Raw genomic sequence first — 15,476 nt, 5'->3', positions numbered from 1 at the left:
GCACACCAAATGCCAGCTGTTCAATTTATTATTCAGCTGAGCAAATGAGACCCAGTGGTCCAATTTAAATCAGGTCTTGGGCCTAACTACACATGTGCAAGGCTTATTCCTTGTGCCAAGTTCTGCTGGAATAACTGCGCAAATGAATTTCTACCTCGTACGCTTTTCAGGTTTGAGGTGAAGAGGGATAAGAGGATAAAACTAGTAAAAAAGCAAATTTAGGGCCAAACAAATTGATCAGTGACTTGGAACTGATCAGAGCAGTGCAGAGACAAAACTTGGCACAATTTTTAAAATTGAGAGAGATGAATAAACTTTCACTTCTAATTATCTCATGACCAAGATGAATTATGATTTTTCTCTTTAAAATACAAGTCCATAGCACCACCAAACATTTTTTGTAATTAAGTATCAAAAATGTATTTGAAGAGAAAACTGGTCCTTCTGAATGTCAAAATTATTCCAAACTAATAACTGCTTTTACTCATTTCATACAGAATATTTTAAAAGTGCAAAAAATTAAAGAAGGGGGCTATTTTAATTAAAATGTAATTATTAGTTTAATAAAACTTAAAGCAAGTTTCGGTTAGTGATTTGTGGAAGTCAAAGCTTTTATGTTAAACATACTCAATAACCCTACCAGGATAGATCACTTAACATGTCTAAACAAGTTGAAACAGTTCAAAGACTAAATGCAAACTCTCTTTTGAAGTTAGGCACGCATGAAAACACTCAAACACAACTACTTTTTTCACACAGGGCAGAAAAATCTTAGTCACTGAAGAACTTGTAGCTATTGCATAAGGAATTTGACTGGGTAGCTAGCAATTATGAAAGTATGTAAGAACATAAGAACATAAGAAATAGGAGCAGGAGTACGCCATCTAGCCCTTCAAGCCTGCCCCGCCATTCAATAAGATCGTGGCTGATCTGTCGCTGCTCAGTTCCACTTTCCCGCTTTCTCCCCATAACCCTTAATCCCCTCTCTTATCAAAAACCCATCAACCCGCGTCTTAAAAATATTTAGCGAGGCAGTACAGCATCAGTATGTCAGTACAGCATCTTACAATGAGACATGGGCAATTTAGCACTGTGCACAAATTAAAGTTTTAAAGTTTATTAATTAATGTCACAAATAGGCTTATGTTAATATTGCAATGAAGTTACTGTGAAAATTCCCTGGCCGCCACACTCTCCGGCGCCTGTTTGAGTACAATGAGGGGAATTTAAAATGGCCAATGCACTTAACCAGCACGTCTTTCAGACTGGGGGAGGAAACTGGAGCACCCAAAGGAAACCCATGCAGACATGGGGAGAATGTGCAGACTCTGCACAGACAGTGACCCAAGTCAGGAATCGAACCTGGGTCCCTGAGGTTTGAGGCAGCAGTGCTCACCACTGTGTCACTGTGCCGCCTGTTTATTATATTCCAGTTTAAGCAGCAATCCATAAACTGCACTAAATCCAACCTCACTTCACAGCATAGATTGGCCAAATTTTACATTAGAAATTCATTAAATTCTAGAGCCAATTCTCACTGTTGTATCATTTCAGCTCATATGTATTGCTCATTATCACTTTTTTTAAAAAGTATGAAAATGTCTTAAAATAAGCAAAATGCTGCAGATGCTGGAATTTAAAACAAGAACAGAGAATGATGGAGACACTCAGCAGGTCTGGCAGCATTTGTAGGGAAAGAAAACAGAGCTAACATTTTAAGTCTGTTTGGCTCTAAGATCAAGTGTAGTATCGACATGCTGTGAGTGATTGAAGTCATTAAGTTACACTTTAGCTTCATTTGAGGCAATTTTTAAAAGCGGCATCTTGGCCTTTTGGCTAAGATTCAAATGAGATCAAGCCTTGGAGGAGGAGCTACACCTACTCTAATCAGCTTGGATCATGTAGATCAAGCCCAAGACAGGAGGTGAGAGCCCTGTCTTGTCAGCTTGAATCAGGAATGTCTCAACTTGTTGAGACTCTGAATTGGACTTGATTGGATTGAGTTGGAATAAAAACAAAAAAATACAAGAGGCAGATGGCTTGATTGGGAGATGGGGTGGGAGGAGGCAAGGAGTGTTGCATTGAGTCAGTAAGTGTATGGGATATTAAAAAAAAGTGTTTAAGATGGAGGAGAAAGGTCACAGTATAAAGTCGTTGAACTCAATGTTGAGTCCAGAGGGTTGTAACAAGTCTAATCAGAAGATGAGAACCGGTTTGCATTAGGCTTCACTGGAGCATTGCAGTAAGCCAAGGACAGACATGTGGGCATGAGAGCAAGGTGTTGAGTTAAAATGGCAATCAACAAGAAAGTTGGGGTTGTGCTTGCAGACTGAGTGAAGGTGTTCTGCAAAGCAGTCACCCAGTCTGCATTTAGTCTCCCCAATGTAGAGGGGACTGTACTGGGAGCAGCAAATATAGTAGACCAAGTTGAAGGAAGTTCAAGTGAAATGCTGCCTAACCTGAAAGGAATGTTTGGGACCTTGAATAGTGAGAGGGGAAAGAGGTAAACAGGCAGGTGTTGCACCTTCTAGGATTGCAACAAAAGGCACAGTGAGAAGGGAATGAGAAGTTGGACATGATAAAGAAGTGGACCAGGGTGTCACGGAGGGAACAGTTCCTGCTGGATGCTGTCCAAAGGGTGTTAAGGGGAAGATGAGTTTCATGGTAGTATCATACTGGAGTTAGTGGAACTGATGGAGGATGATCCTTTGAATACAGAGGCTGATGGAATGGAAAGTGAGGATGTGGGGGACCCTATCATGGTTCAGGGAGGGAGGGAAGAGGTTGAGGGCAGAGCTGCAGGAGATTGATCAACCCGGTTGAGTGTCAATGAAAGAGTGGGACGAAACATTGGTTAAGGAAAAAGGCTGACATGTCAGAAGCTTTATTTTCAAAAGTAGCATCATCAGAACAGATGTGGTGGAGCTGTACTTGAGGTAGCTGTGGGATTTGGTGCAATTGTAATGAATGCTGATGGTCAATCTATCACTGAAAATGGAGACAAAGAGTTCAAGGAAGGAAGTGTTAGAGATGGACCATGTGAAGCTGAGAGAGGGGTGAAAACTGGAAGCAAAAATTGATATATTTTTCCAGATCTAGATGAGAGCATGAAGCATCATTGACGCCATAGAAAAAGAGTTGGATGGGAACGTGCCTGATTAGGATCAAACGTAACCCACAAAACAAGACATAACTAGGATCCATGCTAGTAGTCAGGGATGGCATGATGGCACAGTGGTTAGCACTGCTGCCTCACAGCGCCAAGGACCTGGGTTTGATCTCTGGCTTGGGTCACTGTCTGTGCGGAGTTTGCACGTCCTCCCCGTGTCTGCGTGGATTTCCTTCGGGTGCTACAGTTTCCTCCCCCATTCTCAAAGACATGCTGGTTAGATGCATTGATTCAAACAGGCGCCAGAGTGTGGCAACTAGGGGAATTCCATTGCTGTGTTAATGCAAGCCTTACTTGTGACTAACAAATAAAACTAAACATAGCCACAAGTTTTATTTGCAGGAAATGAGACAAGTTAAAGGCCAAACAGTTTATTATCCAGCTGCCCAAGCACTCATGTAAAAAGAGAATGGGTAAGAATGAGAGATTTAACCCTCACTGACCAGATAACTTGTTTAACACAAGTAGATCTCCACTAAAGAAAGTGAGGCAACTGTCATTTCTCAAATAAATGATTTTGCATTGAATAAAATAAGTTCCAGAGGCTTTGTTTTCAGCTAGCTGAGTGCCTTAAGTCTAAAGGCTGATGTGCCCACTTGAAAACGAGGTCAACCTGTGCATGAGTTATCAGTAGCCTTGGGAACTCAATCATATCCAAACATTACAAGTAATTATTCTATAAATACAGGGGGCCCTTGTCTACATTCAGATTATTCACTCCAGCAGCAGTGGCGTTAAAATTGACCTCGCTCCCCTCAGAAAAGGAAGAAGGGAGATTAGGCTGTAGTTACCCCATTTGGGAAGAGTGTGCAAGGACATCAGATGGAGACTCAGTTAGGCTCAGTAATGGCACTCCTGGTCAATAACCAGCTGATCACCACTTATTGACCAGGTTCACAAATGAAAAATGACAAGATTTGCCATTATCGAAACTAAGATTATTATCAGAGAGCTGTACTTGTCAACTTCAACAGGGATGAAGTGAAAATGGTCGAGAGCTTCAAGTTTCTAGGTGCCCAAATCTTCTCTCACACGCACGCACACCTTAATAACTTTAATAAAATTCCAATTAACTGGTGAAGTGAAGGGAGGATGATATGAACATAAGGCAGATTTTATGGGCTGGTATATGCAAACTGGGATATAAACCTGGCAAAGGAAAGTAAGCAAGACTGCTGTCATACAAATGTGGACGAAATTTTTGACTTGAGGTATAGAGCTTTTGGACATCACTAAGAATTGGATCATTTATGAATGCGGCTTGGTGTACATCCCAATCGATGAGACTGATACTAAAAGAAACCAGTCCTAAGGATTGCTTGCAAACAAACTCGAAAGTAACATTCCAGAGTATGGAGCTGGGAAGAGCAGAAGCACTCCTCCTCCTAAATTAGAAGACTCCCCCAACACTGTTCACATCCATCACAATGCACTATCCATCAGCACGTTTCTCCAGAAACAACTTCAATGATCTCTAGCCCTCAACCTCCCCCTAATTTTAGCCCATTCCCAACCAATCCACATCCCTCCCAGTTACACTAAGCACAAAGTAAATTGGTTGTGGTTGTTGGTGACCATCAGTCCATTGACATAGTTGAAGGAGTTCTTACAGAAGAATCCTAGGCACAACCATCTTTGGCTGTTTCATCAATTATCTTCACTCCCATCTTGACAAAACAGTAGCACAGTGAAGCTCTACTAGTTCACAGCTCCAGGGACATGGGTTTGATTCTGGCCTTGGGTGACTGTTCACACATTCTCCCCTTGTCTGCATGGGTTTCCTCCTGATGCTCCAGTTTTTTCTCCCACAGTCCAAAGATGTGCAGGTTAGGTAAACTGGCCATGCTAAAGTACCCCTTAGTATCCCAAGATGTGCAGGTTATGTGAATTTGTCATGGGATATCATAGAACCCCTACAGTGCAAAAGGTGGTCATTCAGCCCCTTCAGTCTGCACCTATCACAATCCCACCCAGGCCCCATTCCCTCAACCCCTTATATTTACCCTGCTAATCCCCTGACACTAGAGTTAATTTAGCACAGCCAATCAACCTAACCAGCACATCACTGGGCTGTGGGAGGAAACCGCAGCACCCAGAGGAAACTCACGCAGACACAGGGAGAATATGCAGACTATGCACAGACAGTGAGTGACCTGAGGCCGGAATTGAACCTGGGTTGCTGGCGCTGCAAGGCAGCAGTGCTAACCATTGTGCCGCCCCTGTGGAGTTACGAGGATAGGACAAGGAAGAAGTCCTGGATAAGATACTTGTTAATGGGAAGACAGTCATTGCAGACTCAATGGTCCAAATGGCTTCTGCACTGTAATGATTCTTAAGTTTGGATAAGGTAGACAAAGAAAAACTTTGTACTAACAGTACAATGACTAGGGGACAAAAAAAAGATTTTGGTAGAAGGAGGGATGTGAGGAAGAACCTTTCTATGCAGCATGTGATAACAATCTGGAACTCAGTGCCTTTGAAGATAGTGGAAGTAGAGACAATTAATGATTTCAAAAATCAAACAGGGTGGCATTTGAGTGATAAACTTTCAGGACTACAGGGATAGAATGGGGGAGTGGAATAACTGAATTGCTTAACAGAGAGCCAGCATAGATTCATGGGTCAAACGGCTTCCTTCTATGCTGTAAATTCTCTTATGAATGTACAAAAAATTATGGTCATTCATTGACAACTGAGCATTCAACCGCATTCACAATCCTTCAGATAATGAAGCAATCTATGCCTACACCCAGCAAGACAACATCCAGGCTATAGCATTCTTGCAACACATGTGCCAAGTAATAAGAGAGTCAAACTATCTTCCTATGGCATTCAACGACATTGTTAAATCCCTGCAATCAACATGTTGTGATGAACAACCATTGGCCAGAAGCACAAAATGGATCAGCCACACAAATGCCTTTGCAACTACTGAAGTCAGAGGATAGGTAGTCTATGGGAAGTGGCTTATCTCCTGACTCCACAAAATCTCTCTTCTACCCACAAGGTGCAAGTAAGGAGTGTGATGGGATACGCTCCTCTTGCCTCGTTGGATCCAAAGTAATCCACTCGATCAGCAACCCATCCACCATTTTAATATCCATTCCCTTCATTGTTGGCACACTGTGGCCAAAGTGTGTACAACATACAGGATTCGCTTCATCAACTTCAAAAATCAGCTCACAAATCACGTTTCCGACCACCTAGAACATGAGCAATAAATGCTGCCCTTGCTAGCAATATCTATATCCGGAGGGTGACTTTTCTTAAAGTCCACGAATAAATTTGCAGCATTAGATAATGTTGGTCATATCCAGAAGAAAGCATCATTACAATTTAAGTCTTGCTTGACTGAAAAGAAAATCTGATTTTGTGCAGTGTTTGTTTTCTTCTAATTTATGCCAGCAACATCTCTTGACAATAATAGCTTATGAACATGCAACATTTCCACCTTGGTGATAGATTGAGAAACCAAATGCCAGTTGATTTTGATACGGGAAGTCAAATCATCAATATCTATATCTTTGGACTTGTCGTATAGATGACCTGAAACTGTCCGAGGCCAGAACCCTCCATTTGCCTGATGAAGGAGCAAACCCCCAAAGCTTGCGAGTTTACTATCAAATAAATCAGTTGGACTCAAACCTGGTGTTGTCAGACATCTTACCTTGTCAAACAGACCCAAACTTAACCAGCCCACTGTCTGAATATAAGCAGTCAATATGCAAAATACCTGTATTATGAGGCTTCAAATTCATGTGAGGAAAAAAAATGTACATTGATAAGCATATTATTATTAACAAGACACACACCACAGGTTTTAGTCTACAAGCTGCCTCAGTATTTCAATTCAATGCATTATAAAGTGGAGGCAAATTCTAATTCAATTCATAAAAGTTTAAAAAAATCAAAATCTATCTTACAAAATCACTCAGCTTGCAATATTTGTCAAGCAATTTCTCACTGCTTTAATAAACAGCAGTCCCCTTTTTAATTGAGCTGAATAGAAGGTATAGACTGCTATTCAGCCCAACATCGATCAACTACCATCATTATAATTTAACTGGGTTTTGCTGCATGTAGAGACTTATCTCCAAGATATAATATTCCTTTGTTTGTTACTGTTAATGATAAGCCAGCATAAAAATAAAATCAGCTTTCTCCTCTTTTTCACCAATACGACCAATCGGACAAAGTATTACCACTAAATAACCAAATTCAATAACTGTTCCTTTTATATTTATAAAATATGGGATTAAAAATTAAAAAATGTTTCCGTGATACCAACTATGTTCATGCCTGCTTGGTGCCAGGATTTAGGACATCTGTTCTGGGAGGAATTTGTAATGATAGGGGGAGGATTCTAGTCCACATAGGTGCCAACAATATAGGTAAAACTTGGAAAGGAGTTCTGCCGAGGGAGTTCTGCCAAGGGCTAAATTAAAAAGCAGAGCTTCAACGGAATAATCTCCGAATTGCTACATGAGCCATAAGCAAGTTGGTGGAGAGTAAATCATGAGAGGGTCAAATGTTTGGTTCAAAGATTTATGTGGGAGAAATGGGTTTTGATTCATGGGGCACCAGCATCATTACTGGGGAAAGAGGAAGCTGTACCATTGAGATGATTTTTACCTGAACCTTGCTGGGGCAAGTATTCTGGCAAGCTATACAACAAGGGTGGGGAGATCTTTAAACTAAATAGTGGGAACAGGTTTCAAGTTTGAGAAGATGTGACAAATTAAATAGCAAAGACAAAGCAAATGAGCCAGGTAGAAATAAGGGAAATGATCAGAGTGTGTCAGGAAGGGACAAGTGTACATACAAACAGAGAATCTAAGAACAGGAGTAGGCCATCTGGCCCTTCAAGGTTGATCCATTATTCATAATGATTATGGCTGATTCTCTATCTCAACATCATACTCCCATGCTCTCTTCATATCCATGACACCTTTATAATTTAGAAATCTATTTAAATATATTCAGTGATGTAGCCTCCACATTCTTCTGTGGTAGAGAATTCCGTAGGTTCGCCACCCTTTGAGTGAAGGGGTTTCTCTTCATCTCAGTCTAAATGGCCTACTCCGTGTCCTGAGACTGTGAACCATTTTTCCGGATACCCCAGCCAGAGGTACAGATCCCTACGTCCAGTTTATCCTGCCCTGTCAGAATTTTGTACATTTCAAATAAAATTTCAATACAATTCTCCTAAATTCTCGTGCATACTGTCCCAGTCGACCCAATCTCTCCTCACACAACAATCCTGCCATCCCAGGAATCAGTCTGGTGAACCTCCCCTCTCTGGCAACTATATATTTTCTTCGATAAGGAAACCAAAACTGCACACAATATTGCTGGTGTGATCTTACCAAAGACCTGTACAGCTATATCCCAGCTCCTATACTCAAGTCCTCTTGCAATGAAGGTCAACATACTATTTGCCTTCTTAACTGCTTGTTTTACTGGCATGTTTGCTCCCAGTGACTGCTGTACAATGGCACCCAGATTGTTTTGTACAACGTTTCATAATCTTCCATCACTAAAATAATACTCTGCCATTCTGCTTCTCCACTTCGATAACTTCACCTTTAAACATGTTATACTGCATCAGCTACTATTTGTCCACTCACTCAACTGGTTAGAATCACCTTCAAGTATCTAACATCCTCCTCACCACTTACATTCAACTAAGTTTCATTATTGTCAGCAAAGTTGGAAATGTAACATTTGGATCTCTCACCTAAATCACTGATGTACATTGTGAATAGCTGGGGCCAAAGCACTGATCCCTGTGAGATCGCACAAGTCGACGCCTGCCACTTAAGGCCCATTTATTCCTACGCTTGGTTTCCTACCTGCTAACCAATTCTCATACCATGCCAATATATTACCCTCAATCCCATGCGCTTTAATTTTGCAAACTAACCTCATATGTGGAGCTTTGACAGAAACTTTCTGAAAATCCAAATAAACAACATTCATTGGTTCACCCTTAGCTATCCTGCTAGTTACATCTTTAAAACTCCAGAAAGTTTGTCAAACGTCATAAATCCATGCTGACTTTGTCGAATCCCATTGATATTTTCTTCGTGTCATGTTATCGTATCCTTTAAAATCGACTATTTTGTACATTTGTGAGCAGTTTTGGTGTCCTTATCAGAGGAAGGATACCCTTGCTATAGAGGGAGTACAGCGAAGGTTTACCAGGCTGATTCCTGGGATGACAGGACTGTCATATGAGGAGAGGCTATGTCAGTTAGGATTATATTCTTGGAGTTTAAAAGAGTGAGAGGGGATCTCATAGAAACTTATAAATTTCTAATAGGGTTACACAAGGTAGATTCAGAAAGAATGTTCCCAATGGTGGGGGAGTCTAAAACTAAGGCTCATCGTTTGCGGATAAGTGGCAACCTTTTAGGACTGAGTGAGGAGAAATTTCTTTATCCAGAGTGGTGAATCTGTGGAATTCACTACCACAGGACGTCTTTGAGGCGAAAATGTTGTGTGATTTCAAGAAATTTAGTTCTTAGGGCTAAAGGGATCAAGGGACATGGGGGAAAGGAGAAGGAGGCAGGGGGATCAAGATATTACGCTTGATGATCAGCCATGATCAAAATGAATGGTGGAGCAGGCTCCAAGGGCTGAATATATTCCTGCTCTTACATTTCTAAATAACCAGAGCTATGGATGATCTTAACCTAAATATAGTTTGGATGAATCACATTGGCAATGGTAGCCTGGACAATGAGTACCTGGAACATTTTTGGGTCAGGTTCTTAGAGCAGCACATTTTACCATTAATCAGATGGCTATACTCGATTAGGGAATGTCCAATAAGGCAGCATTAATTAATGATCCCATAGTGAAGGTGCCCCTTGGTAACAGTGATCATAAAATGAATAAAGTTCATGTTTAGTTTGAAGTAGAGAACAGTGGAATTAAGACTAATGTTTTAAATTTAAATAAGGGTGATTATGATGGCATGAAGACAGAGCTGGTTAAAATGAACTGGCAAAGTAGGTTAAGGACAGGTCAGTAGAGCAGGCCATCTAGGGCTGAGATGAGGAGAAAACTCTTTCTGGCCCATAAAGCTGTGGAGGCTCAGTTATTAGCAAACTCAAAAGTGAGATTGAGACATTTCTAATACTAAAAACATCAAGGGATATGGGGACAGTGCAGGAATGTAATGTTAAAATAGGAAATCAATGATATGCACAGGTGGAAGTTTAATTCAAACAACCCTGATCTCTCCTTTCACTACTATCCATGAAAAGAAAGTTAATTTGATTTTGATTTTCCCCCTAAGTGATGGCATATTTCCCACACCTTGGTTTTGGTGTAACCCATTTCCTATTAACAATCCCATAGCAAACTCAAAATTGACTAAACTCAGAAGGTTAGTTTATTCGCACAAACATGGAAGGAGGTTAGCAACATTCATACAAGGAAAGAGGGGGAGAGAGAAAGTAAGGTTCACAGAGCAAAGGCAAAAGAGTGAAGAATTATTATTTCATTTGAGTCCAGAGATCAGGAGTTGGAAGATAATCGACTGATTTGCTGTACAGCAAGGCAGAATAGGTGGGCACGGGGCGGGGTGGGGGGAGGGGGGTTAGTTCTGGCAGCCAATAGGATCATGAGTATCTCTTCAGAGATAATGAAGCACCATCTTCTCTGATACTGCCAGCAAGATTTTTTTTTGTTTGCAAGTCAGTGTCAGTCATGGCTTCAGTCATCTTAAAGTTTTTGTCCAGTTTTTAAAATTTCAGAAGCTCGTCATCAGGATATCTATTTATTTTATGAAAATATAGACTGAGGTCTCAGCCCCAATGTCAGCCCATGATCTCATTGAACGGTGGAATGAGCTGAACGGCCAATCCTGCTTCTATTGATTCTGTTCATGTTCTGGGCATGTTCTTAGATGCATGAGCAAATTTTGAGATATTTCATAATCTTCATAAAAGATACATTCAAGTGAGAAAAAAAGACCAAAGGAAGGGCACATCATTTGTTGTGAACAAAAGAATTTAAAGACAATACCAAATTGAAAGATAAAAGCATATAATTCCACACAGATGAGTGGCAGGTCTTTACCTTTTTAAACAGCTGTCTCAATCAGTTTTTTAAATTTCTAGCTAACTTTCTGTTGACGATTCATTGCTGTTTTGTATATTCTGTGCAAAGAGTTAATAAAATGAGTGTTAGTCCTCTAGAGAGCTAGAATGGGAAATAACAAAAATAAGGAAATGGCGGATGAATTGAACAGATAGTGTGCGTCTGTCTACACTGTAGAGGATACAAAAACATCCTGGAAATAATTGTGAATCAGGAGGCGAAAGGGAGGAACTTTAAACAATTACACTCACCAGGGGAAGGGTACTGAAAAGAATACTGGAACAAAAAGCTGACAAGTCCTTTGGTGTCTTAAAAGAAATGACTGTTGAGTAGTATTAATTTTAATTTTCCAGAATGCCATAGATTTTTGAAATGTCCCATCAGATTGTAAAACAGTGAATGTGACTTCTCTATTCAAGAAAGGGAGGAGGCAGAAAGCTGGAAACTACAGGCCAATTAGCCTAACCTCTATCATCTGGAAATTGCTGGAATCTATTATTAAGGAGGTTATAGCAAGGCACTCCATGCAATTAGGAGTCAACATGGTTTTGTGAAAGAGAAATCTCATTTGACTAATTTATTGGAGTTCTGTGAAGCAACAAGAAAGGTGAATAAAGGAGAAGCTGTTACTGTGGAGCACTTGGATTTTTTAAAAAGGCGTTCAAAAAGGTACTACATCAAAAGTTACTACACAAAATAAGAGCTCATGGTGCAAGGGATTAACATATTAGGATGGAGGATTGGTTAGCTAACAGGAACCAGAGAGTAGGGATAAATAATTTTCAGGTAGGCGAGGTGCAATAAGTGAAGCCACAAGGATCTTGCTGCAGCCTCAACTATCTCTAATTTATAGCAATGACTTGCATTTTTTTTGGTTTGATTTGATTTATTGTCACATGTATCAATATACAGTGAAAAGTATTGGTTCTTGCACGCTATACAGATAAAGCATAACATTCGCAGAGAAGGAAAGGAGAGGGAGCAGAATGTAGTGTTACAGTCATGGCTAGGGTGTAGAGAAAGATCAACTTAACAAACGGTAGGTCCATTCAAAAGTCTGATGGCAGCAAGGAAGAAGCTGTTGGAGTCGACTGGTATGTGACTTCAGACTTTTGTATCTTTGTCCCAACGGAAGAAGGCAGAAGAGAGTGTATCCGGAGTGCATGGGGTCCTTGCTTATGCTGGCTGCTTTTCCGAGTCAGCAGGAAATGTAGACAGAGTCAATGGATGGGAGGCTGGTTTGTGTGATGGACTAGGCTACATTTATGACCCTCTGTAGTTTCTTCCAGTCCTGGACAGAGCAAGACCCATTTCAAGCTGTGACACAACCAAAAAGGATGCATTCTATGGCATATCTGTAAAAGCTGGTGAGAGTCATAGTGGACATGCCAAATTTTCTGAGCCTCCTGAGAAAGTAGGGGAGTTGGTGGGCTTCCTTAACAATAGTGTCGGCTTAGAGGTACCAGCACAGGTTGTTCGTGATCTGGACACATAGAAACTTGAAGCTGTCAACCATTTCCCTATTGACGTTGACAGGACTATGTCCTCCTCAATGCTTTCTGAAGTCGATGACTATCTCCTTCATTTTACTGACACTGAGGAGGAGTGTCACACCAATTCATCAGATTCTCTCGTTCTTTCCTGTACTCCATCTTATCATTATTTGAGATCCAGCCCACTACAGTGGTGTATCACAAAACTTGAAAATCGAGTTGGAGGGGAATTTTACCACAGTCATAGGTGTATAAGGAATATAGTAGGGAGGCTGAGAACACAGCCCTGTGGGGCACCAGTGTTGAGGACGATCATCAAGGAGGTGTTGTTACCCACCCCGACCGATTGTGGTCTGTGGGTTAGGAAGTCCAGGATTCAGTCACAGAGGAAGGAGCTGAACCATAGACCATGGAGTTTGGAGATGAGTTTTGTAGAGATAATGGTGTTGAAGGACGAGCTGTAGTCAAATCAGTAAGGGTCTGACAAAGGTACCTTTGTTATCCAGGTGTTCCTGGGCTGAGTGTACGGCCAGGGAGATGACATCCGGTGTGGACCTGTTGCGGCAATAGGCAAACTATAGTGGACCAGGCAATTTGGAAGGCCAGAATCGATCCATGCCATGACTAACCTGAAAGAGACTAAATGTATGCTTTCTATATTTGCTAATGGGACAAAGACAGGTAATAAAGTAAGTTATGAAGATAATACAAGGAGTCCACAAAAGAACATAGATAGGTCAAGTAAATGCACATAAAATTCCAGGTGGAATTCCGGGAAGTGCCGGAAGATTGGAAAACGGCTAATGTTACGCCGTTGTTTAAGAAGGGTGCCAGGCAAAAGGCGGGGAATTATAGGCCGGTTAGTTTAACATCTGTGGTAGGTAAAATGTTAGAATCCGTCATTAAGGAGGAAATTGCAAGGCATCTTGAAGGGAATTGCTTGATAGGGCGGACGCAACACGGTTTCATTAAAGGGAAGTCGTGTCTGACAAATTTACTGGAGTTCTATGAGGATGTGTCTAGGGCAGTGGATAGAGGAGAGCCGGTGGATGTGGTCTTTCTGGATTTTCAGAAGGCGTTTGACAAGGTACCTCACAAGAGGTTATTGCAGGTCAGGGGACATGGAGTTGGGGGTAGGGTGTTAGCGTGGATAGAGGATTGGTTGTCAAATAGGAGGCAGAGAGTGGGGGTCAATGGGTGCTATTCGGATTGGCGGTTGGTGACTAGTGGGGTGCCCCAGGGGTCGGTGCTGGGGCCTCAGCTATTTACCATTTATATAGATGATCTGGAGGAGGGAACCGAGTGCAGGGTGTCGAAATTTGCTGATGACACCAAGATTGGGGGAACGGCAAATTGTGCGGAGGGTGTGGAGAGTCTGCAGAAGGATCTAGATAGGCTGGGCGAATGGGCCAGGAAATGGCAAATGGAATTTAATGTTGGCAAGTGTGAGGTGGTCCACTTTGGTAGGAAGAATGGTAGGAAGGACTATTACTTACGGGGCGAAAAACTGCAGCAGGCGACGGTGCAGAGGGACCTCGGGGTCCTTGTGCATGAGTCACAAAAACCCAGCTTGCAGGTGCAGCAGGTGGTCAGGAAGGCGAATGGGATGCTGGCCTTCATAGCGAGGGGGATTGAATATAAAAGTAGGGAGGTCTTGCTGCAGCTGTATAGGGCATTGGTGAGGCCGCAGCTGGAGTACTGTGTGCAGTTTTGGGCACCGCACCTGCGCAAGGATATTTTGGCCCTGGAGGGAGTGCAGAGGAGGTTTACTAGGCTGATACCGGAGTTGAGGGGATTGAGCTATGAGGAGAGGCTGAATAAACTAGGCTTGTACTCGTTAGAGTTTAGAAGAATGAGGGGAGATCTCATTGAGACGTATAAGATGATGAATGGGATGGATAGGATAGAGGTGGAGAGACTCTTCCCGCTCAAAAAAGACAGTAGGACTAGGGGGCACAGCCTCAAGATAAAGGGGAGGCGGTTTAGAACGGAGTTGAGGAGGAACTTCTTCACTCAAAGGGTGGTGAATCTCTGGAATTCTCTGCCCGTTGAAGTGGTGGAGGCTGCCTCGCTAAATATTTTTAAGACGCGGGTTGATGGGTTCTTGATAAGAGAGGGGATTAAGGGTTATGGGGAGAGGGCAGGAAAGTGGAACTGAGCCACAACAGATCAGCCATGATCTTATTGAATGGCGGGGCAGGCTCGAAGGGCTAGATGGCCTACTCCTGCTCCTATTTCTTATGTTCTTATGTTCTTATATATGTGAAAACACAAGCTTGTCCATCTTGGAAGGAAGAACAGAAAAACAGCCTATTATTAAATGAAGGGAGATTGCAGAACTTGGAGGTAAAGAAACATTTGGGTGTCCTCGTACATGAATCACAAAACAGCAAATGATTAGGGAGGCAAATGAAAGGTTGTAGTTTATTGCCAGTGAAATGGATTATAAAAAAGGGATGTTTTTCCACAATTGCAGAGACCACATATAGAGTATTGTGCACACTTGTAGTCTCCTCATTTATGAAAAAACATAAATGTATTACAGGCAGGTCAGAGAAGGTTCACTTGACTGATTCCTAGGATTCTTGGTGGAGGGGTGGGGGGGGATTTTGTTTTTTTACAAATGAAAGGTTGGACAGGCAGGGCCTGTATCGAGTGATGTTTAGAAGGTTGAGAGGTGATCTTATTGAAACAAATAAGATCCT

At 41.7% G+C, this 15,476-nt stretch overlaps 1 protein-coding gene across 8 annotated transcripts in view; it reads right to left on the bottom strand.

Annotated features, from left to right (window-relative positions):
* Positions 1-15,476, bottom strand: part of LOC145353309 (rho guanine nucleotide exchange factor TIAM1-like) — a 324,742-nt gene that overhangs the window by 226,290 nt on the left and 82,976 nt on the right. Inside the window, exon 1 of one of the 8 annotated variants that reach the window (XM_080203948.1) lies at positions 13,265-13,284. The exons of 6 other annotated variants lie outside the window; for them this stretch is intronic. The gene's annotated coding sequence lies outside the window, so the exon portion shown is untranslated. Of the gene's footprint in view, positions 1-11,257; positions 11,278-13,264; positions 13,285-15,476 lie in introns of those variants that run through there. One more of the 8 variants, XM_080203949.1, reaches the window with a different exon arrangement.

Source organism: Carcharhinus amblyrhynchos, chromosome 15 (assembly GCF_965287045.1).
Source record: "Carcharhinus amblyrhynchos chromosome 15, sCarAmb.v2.hapA, whole genome shotgun sequence".
Taxonomy (NCBI): Eukaryota; Metazoa; Chordata; class Chondrichthyes; order Carcharhiniformes; family Carcharhinidae; genus Carcharhinus; species Carcharhinus amblyrhynchos.
The sequence above is the reverse complement of the archived record's forward strand: the minus strand, read 5'-3'. Positions and strand labels throughout refer to the sequence as shown.